The sequence below is a fragment of the Rhagoletis zephyria genome, unplaced genomic scaffold (genome assembly GCF_001687245.7).
Source record: "Rhagoletis zephyria isolate East Lansing unplaced genomic scaffold, Rhagoletis_zephyria_1.1 Rzeph_scaffold_00897, whole genome shotgun sequence".
Classification (NCBI taxonomy): Eukaryota; Metazoa; Arthropoda; class Insecta; order Diptera; family Tephritidae; genus Rhagoletis; species Rhagoletis zephyria.
In genome coordinates, this window is record NW_016157981.1 from 43,298 (window position 1) to 52,125 (window position 8,828).

An 8,828-nucleotide genomic window follows, 5' to 3' on the forward strand; every position below is an offset into this window, starting at 1 on the left:
CAAACACATAAAATTCACACATACAAACTATGTAAATGGTCCAAATTCAATCTTTTACAATAAGGTCAAAATATAAATAAGTATACCTAAGAAAACAAAAATCTTTTTACAAACTACATATGGGCATTCCCATGGTGGCGCACGTGACAGTCATACGATTTCAATGTGATACAAAAAAGGAATACCATTTGTTTTCTTTAACTTTTTTGGGCCATTGTATAGCACGTAATTAGCTCTATATTTAACCGAAAAATTAAATCAATCGAACTGCTTGGTCCTGAAATAGAAGCATTTAAAGAGAGGTTCGTTACGTGACAAAAAATGGAAGTTGATTTTTTCTTTTCTTGAACTTTCAAGGGATATGCAAAATATGATAAAACTTAATGCTTAATTTTTATGATTTCATTTTAAGTTTTATTTGTGTGTGTGAGTGTACATTCTTGTGTTTTTTATTTACAATTTTACAATTTTTTTTTGTTTTTTTTTTTAGTTCTGCCGTAATACTCGTTATTTGGTTTTGCCAATCTTGGACCACGTCCCATGGCGGAGGATTAACTGCTTCTTCTGCTTGGGAGACCTTGGCGTGGAGTACCACCAGCTTCTTCCTCAGTGCAACCACCTTGCCGGCACGCTTGTGTTTTGGTTTTGGTAGCACAGGTATCCTCGTTAGTTTTTCTTCCTGTGCACGGGCCTGGCGTCTCTTATACTCCTCTACGGGTATCGGCCTGGGTTGTGGAGTTGGTGCTGAAGTGTCACCTATTNTTGCTGAAGTGTCACCTATTTTCCTGAGACGTATGGGCAGGATCGCCATGAAATAGATGGCCTTACTTTGCCATCAAGTGCTTAGCCTTATATAGATTGTGCTGTGGACAGAGCTCTCAAGAAAGCCGCCTATCCAATCTAATCTTGTCTTGTCACTATGGGTGAGTGCCAAAGAGCAAGTTAGATTTATTAAAATGAAAAGTGTTTATGTTTTATTAGGTTTTAAAATCAACAGTGTTTATTGAATGATTTTCAGTAACTGAACTACTTATGAACTTACTTCTACTTATATAGCGTTGAAAACAATATCCAATCGATGACTAACACATTTGGTAAATGTGTCAAACTATTTTGGTTTCAATTGCTTTTGGACCTTCCACTTGGGTTTGTCTTGTGATCATATGTCATCGCATACGCTGCAATGAAATGCAATAAAAGAATGAACGTTAAAGGGTTTATGACCCCAGAACGGTCATATGTCTGTTTGGCTTATCGTTTGGTTATTGTTTCCACGTTTACCTACTTTTGACGAAAGTCACTACATGCTACCTCCCCATAGATGTATGTACGCGCGGTAGCTAACAGAATCGTAGGTCTGGCTTGGGCAACGCAGGTTGTCATTGGCGATGTTAGTCACAAGTTTGGAGCAGGCTGGACAGCTTGCGGGGTAGCGTCGATGACCTTTGTGCTAGACTGAGAGCTGGAAGCTGCTACTCCTGTTTGGCTCTCGCGACAAAACAGCGTTTTATGCTTTCGACCGCAATTCCGGCAACCACCAGAAGGACATTGTTTCGACGAATGTCCAGCCCTTAAGCAATTATAACAAAGCTTCGGTCCCTTAACCGCCTCAAAACGTGGCTCTAGTGGCATTGCTGCAAGCGTTGGACATCTCATGATACGATGAATGTCATGGCAATGAGCACACTTTCCACCATCCGTGGAAACCACGTTAGACTTTACTGTTCGCGGCAATCGCACCGACTCAATGGATGATTCGTGGCATAGGCTATGTTCTCTTTTTTCTAGGAATTTCAGCAAATCTTCCAACAGCAGCATCTCATGTGAAGATCAACGCGTAGACCAGTCGCGTTTCGTAATAGTAGGTAGCTTCCCATTATCTACCGGCACCTCCATAACCCGCAACGCGCGTAGCGACTCGTGAACCGTGTCCACAATGGCAAGCAAAGACTTGGCCGATTCTTCTGTCGACAATTTTAAGTTAAGTAACCGCGTCACATGGATTTCTGCGAGTTGCTTTTTTTTATCATAACGGTCCTTTAACGCGCGCCAAACCTCCTCGTAGCCACCCGAATAAACACCACCTATGAGTAGGACCTCCTTTGAATTGACGGATTGCCGAGGCTTCCCTAATATGAACGCTTCTGGATAGGAGGACTTGTGTACGAGAGTCTCAAATGCGTCCTTAAACGCAAGCCAATTACACATCTTCCCATCGAATACCGTAATCACCAGCGGGTCAATTTTCAGGTAGACCGAACGCCCATCCAACAGAGCGCTATGAGTGTTGAGCACGTGGTCGGTTGAGGCCGCAGCCGATTTTGTGTTTGCTATCAGACGATTGAGGCGACAGCAAGCGTCGTCATATAACCCTCAATTGTTTCCCATAAGTCGTCATGTGGTGCAATCTCATCCTTGGTAGCATGGCCTACAAGATGATCGTGATTAATAGTGAATCGCTGAAAGTGCGTTTCCAACGATTTAAGCTCGTGCTCCAGTTGAAATAAGTCGTGGTTTCGCTGTTGGCTTCGCACACCCGCGCATCAGTGATCGGACGTCTACCACATTGTGGTAGATCTGCCACTTTTTTGAGCATCTACCACATCTACCATTCAAGGTCTGAAATCTACCACATATTCGCGTTTTTGAGTAGTTTTATTTTTGCTTGACATAATTTTCTTAATTTTAAGAGCAAAAATGTCCAACACTAAACAAGATATGGTAACAAGAATGGTGACAGGAATAATAAAAGATGCCGCATTCAATGCGACCATGAAATTGCTCAAGTAAAAGTAAACAAAGGATAAAATAAACTGTAAAATAGTAAATTTTCTCAGTACTCAGTTTTCCGACAGGAAACGCGGTTTTATTGCATTAAATTGCAAAATATATGATTTATAAAAAGAAATGGAAAAGAAATTTTCTTCTACCAAAATTTCTTAAATCAGTTTGCAGCTCTCAAGAAAAAAAATGCTCGTATATTTATTCCCTCATGAAAATTTACAGCAAAAGCAAAGCGCTTTTTCAAGCAACAGAAATTATAATAAATATTTCTTATAATTTCCTTGAGAGCTGGATTCTTAGCTTTAAGATACAGATTTTATTTGAGGTTATTAGCTTTAGGGGGGGTTTGAACCCCAAAACCCACCCCTTGTGTGCGCTAATGGTTGCAATATACATAAATGAGATACTGGAATCTTTACATTGTACAGCACTCGGCTGGGTATTGGACCTAAATAGACCTACCACTTCAGCATCCTTCAAATCTTCTATACAATTTTTTTTTTTTCAAAACCAATAATTATTACTAAAAAATTGTTATTATAGCTTAAAATTATAGTAACCAATGGAGGTATGCTGTACACAAACACATTAATAGAAGTTCGCAAAAGTTGATATAAAACTATTCGTCGATTTGAATAATAAGCTTTTTACTGCATGCCTAACCCCGTCTGTGTGAGACTTTAACCCAAACTAAACCTCCTACCGTCATGTACCGTCCCCACCCGGTACCACCCTCAAGGATTTCGTCGGGATAATAACACTGTGTGACTGATAAAGTTATAGATCTAATGATGCACAAAAAATATGAATTTTGAATACACCCTCACAATCTGGACTTAAGGTATAAGGTATATTGAGATTTATAATTGTTCTTAACTTAATTTCTGTTAATCCGATGAAAAATATATATAGTGCGTAAACGGTAACCGCAACCCTCAATACGTGCAATTCCTTGATTAATGCAAGTCTCTAAAACAAAAGATTTTAACGTATATACATAAGTGCAACCTCAAAATAATTTTACCTCAATACCTACAACTTTCTTTGTTTATGCATGCGACGCACACAAAATTTGAACTTTTTGCATTTCTTTGATTAACCCTTATTCCGGAAAACTACAAAGTGGTGTTTCAGTTAAAGTAATGTGTGATAAGCAGGACCGAAGCAAATAAGCAGGAAAAGAGCAAATTTAAGCGCTTAGATAAACATTAACACATTAGTAAATATGCTTCCAAATATGCTCGAAAAACAACCTAAAATCTAAGTACAGTTTAATGTTTTGTTTTTTATTCAAATTATTTCAAGGATTGGACGGAATTCGAAATTTTCATATTTCCAGTAGTGTTAATGCATCGATTTAGTTGTCACTTTTTTACTATTATTAAAAATAATGCGGATTATATTACACTAAGATATGAATCCTTAAATTATTTCAAGACTGAATTTAATTGTTTTCAAATATTTGTTATCTTCCATTTGAGCTTGTGTTCGTCAGAAGGCATATCCTCCATTGGCTTTTTAAATAACCTAATGAAAGCGATATGTCCGTAAAGAAGTTCTTCTGGCAACAATTATCTGGTCCGATGATGAATCGTCCTTGAATCTGTATGGTGCAATTTGTGGCAATTTCAAAATGGGGGAGTATCATTAGTCCACAGAAATCCAATACACATAGACTTATTTCACTATGCGACAGTCAAAATCGGGATGGGATGAAACCAACGGGAAATGTTATATTGGTCAAAAACAAGTTATACGTGGCCCGGCGTTTCGCTGGGTCACGTCTAGGAATCGAGATATATCGATTTGAAGTTAGTAACTATCATATAGGGGAAATTGTCACCTTTGGTGGTCTTTTTTTGACATAACTCGAGAACCACTAGTCCTATTTTGCTCAAACAAATTTAAAAAAATGAAAATTACAATTCCTTTAATCTGTTCATATAACGTTTTTCTATATAATCAACAGTTTTGCCGGTAAAAATAAATGTATGAAGAAAAAAAAATATTTTTTCCTAAAATATTAAATTTTTTTATTTTTTAAATTCATAATTATTTAATTTAATTTAATTTATTTAATTTAATTTATGCATTACTCACTGAGCAAGTGGAGCGCGCTTTTAAACTTTATTTTGATTCCGAAATAATTCGCGGCGTTTCGTGGGTCCCAGACAAAATTTGTAAAACGTGCTACAATGGTCTTATGTCTCATTTTGCTTAAAGGTTATGTGACTTTGCGTGAAAGTAATACGACTTGCCTTTTTTTCCCGTTTTGGATTTTTTAGCCGCACCAAAATTTCACAAGTTTTAAAATATTATTTTTGCTGTTATTTAATTTTAATTAGTTTTTTTATAGTTCATTCTTTAAAAACATCCGTATAAATACAAGTTTAAAGGCGGTGCTAAACGATTGGGTATTTGCCAAAATTTGGTTTGAACATCCAAAGAATTTTTCTTTATCCCAATCACGAAAATTTATTTGTTGTAATTTTTCAATAGAACATCGCGGTATTGTACCAATCTTTTGACTACAAAAACTAAATTTCCCTTTGTTTTGTACCAATAGCCCAAATGTACCAATCGAGTGACACTAACTTAAAAATGTATGCAATTCAAAAAAAATCAACAAATTTTCGTTAAAATTTCAAGGCTTTTAATTAAATTCTGAGTATACAGTTTTGTAGTCCATTGAATTCTAGTAGAATAAAATACAAGTTTCAAATGGCTAAAAATTTCAATTGATTTTTAAAAAGTTCGAAATTTGTACGAAAGTTTTTTTAATTTTTTTTTTTTTTAATATTGCACAAATTTGGAAACTTGGATTAACACGGGTTTTGTTGAAGAATGAACTACATTTTTATAAAAAAAATAACAAAAGTTCAATAACAACAAAAATAATACGTTAAAACTTGGCAAAAAGTAGTTCGGCTATAATTTTTTTACCACTGGTATGGCTGCCAAGCTGCCAATCTGTATTGTAGCGGCACCATATATGGCAAAAGATCGATGCAGCTGGCGTATACAGATGATACCGATATCGTAGGTCTGAAACAAAGGGACGTAACCGCAGCAGTCCAGTTTAGAACAAGTAAGACAGTCTAAGTTCGGGCGGAGCCGAACATTAAATACCCGGCGCAAGTATTAAACATATGATTTTCACCTTTCCGAAAGTTACCGCTACATGGTAAGCCGGAGTGTATCAATTTTGAGTAAATTAGCGTCCTTAAATTTCGAAATATTGAAGTTTCAAGAATTTCTGAAATTTGTTATATGAAAAGCGGTCTCAATTTTACTCCGATTTCAATGATTTTCAACGTTTTGCTTCTATATGGCAAGCACAATAACCATACCGAGTTTGGTACAAATTGATAGAACGGTTACCGAGATACACATATGTGGTCATAAGTGGGCGGTGCCAAGCCCGTTTTCCGAAATTTTATCATAAACGTATTTCTTTATAAAGAATTGTTGCAAGCATCAATTTGAATAAATTAGCTTTAATTATTACTGATTTATCGAAGATTTCCTATTTCTGCAAATTACCTTTATATGGGATGTGGGCGTGGTTATTGTCCGATTTTAAAAATTTTCAGCAAATGATGTAGCAAGGCTAACAACTGTGCCAAGTTTGGAAAAAATTGGTGCAGCGGTTACCAAGATATACACATATAAACATAAGTGGGCGTGGCTACCCCCATTTTCCAAAAATTTATAATGATCTCATTTTCCGTCTAAAAATTATTGTAAATATCAATTTTGAGTGAATAATCTTCAGTAGTTACTAAAATATCGCAGTTTNGAAGAATGAACTACATTTTTATAAAAAAAATAACAAAAGTTCAATAACAACAAAAATAATACGTTAAAACTTGGCAAAAAGTAGTTCGGCTATAATTTTTTTACCACTGGTATGGCTGCCAAGCTGCCAATCTGTATTGTAGCGGCACCATATATGGCAAAAGATCGATGCAGCTGGCGTATACAGATGATACCGATATCGTAGGTCTGAAACAAAGGGACGTAACCGCAGCAGTCCAGTTTAGAACAAGTAAGACAGTCTAAGTTCGGGCGGAGCCGAACATTAAATACCCGGCGCAAGTATTAAACATATGATTTTCACCTTTCCGAAAGTTACCGCTACATGGTAAGCCGGAGTGTATCAATTTTGAGTAAATTAGCGTCCTTAAATTTCGAAATATTGAAGTTTCAAGAATTTCTGAAATTTGTTATATGAAAAGCGGTCTCAATTTTACTCCGATTTCAATGATTTTCAACGTTTTGCTTCTATATGGCAAGCACAATAACCATACCGAGTTTGGTACAAATTGATAGAACGGTTACCGAGATACACATATGTGGTCATAAGTGGGCGGTGCCAAGCCCGTTTTCCGAAATTTTATCATAAACGTATTTCTTTATAAAGAATTGTTGCAAGCATCAATTTGAATAAATTAGCTTTAATTATTACTGATTTATCGAAGATTTCCTATTTCTGCAAATTACCTTTATATGGGATGTGGGCGTGGTTATTGTCCGATTTTAAAAATTTTCAGCAAATGATGTAGCAAGGCTAACAACTGTGCCAAGTTTGGAAAAAATTGGTGCAGCGGTTACCAAGATATACACATATAAACATAAGTGGGCGTGGCTACCCCCATTTTCCAAAAATTTATAATGATCTCATTTTCCGTCTAAAAATTATTGTAAATATCAATTTTGAGTGAATAATCTTCAGTAGTTACTAAAATATCGCAGTTTTCGTATTTCTGAAAATTACCGTTATATGGGATGTAGGCGTGGTTATTGTCCGATTTTACCCGTTTTCAATACCATCCGTCCTACGCCCGAAAGAAATGCACGTACAACGATTCGTTCAGATATCTCAATTTTTACTCGAGTTATCGTTCGCACAGGCGGACGGACGGACAGACACTCACCGCTTAATCGATTTCTATTTTCATTATGATCATTTATGTACACATTTGTCTATATATATCTCGATTCGTTTTCCCTGTTACAAACAACCGTTGTGTGAACAAATTTATAATACCCTTGTGCACAAGTGCGCTTTGGTATAAAAAGAAGCTAAAGAGGTTGGTCTAGCGGTGAACGAGAGCAGGACAAAGTACCTCCTGGCAACATATAAAGAGTCCACGCGTTTCGGGAGACACGTCACTGTTGGCAGATATAACTTTGAAGTAGTGAAGGACTTTGTCTACCTAGGATCCCGCGAAAAATAATCTCTTGACAACAGGTGCTACTTGGGGCTTGGTAGGCAAATGAAAAGCAGATCCCTCTCTCGACGAACGAAAATCACGCTCTACAAATCTCTCATCATGCCCGTCCTTTNATGATGTAGCAAGGCTAACAACTGTGCCAAGTTTGGAAAAAATTGGTGCAGCGGTTACCAAGATATACACATATAAACATAAGTGGGCGTGGCTACCCCCATTTTCCAAAAATTTATAATGATCTCATTTTCCGTCTAAAAATTATTGTAAATATCAATTTTGAGTGAATAATCTTCAGTAGTTACTAAAATATCGCAGTTTTCGTATTTCTGAAAATTACCGTTATATGGGATGTAGGCGTGGTTATTGTCCGATTTTACCCGTTTTCAATACCATCCGTCCTACGCCCGAAAGAAATGCACGTACAACGATTCGTTCAGATATCTCAATTTTTACTCGAGTTATCGTTCGCACAGGCGGACGGACGGACAGACACTCACCGCTTAATCGATTTCTATTTTCATTATGATCATTTATGTACACATTTGTCTATATATATCTCGATTCGTTTTCCCTGTTACAAACAACCGTTGTGTGAACAAATTTATAATACCCTTGTGCACAAGTGCGCTTTGGTATAAAAAGAAGCTAAAGAGGTTGGTCTAGCGGTGAACGAGAGCAGGACAAAGTACCTCCTGGCAACATATAAAGAGTCCACGCGTTTCGGGAGACACGTCACTGTTGGCAGATATAACTTTGAAGTAGTGAAGGACTTTGTCTACCTAGGATCCCGCGAAAAATAATCTCTTGACA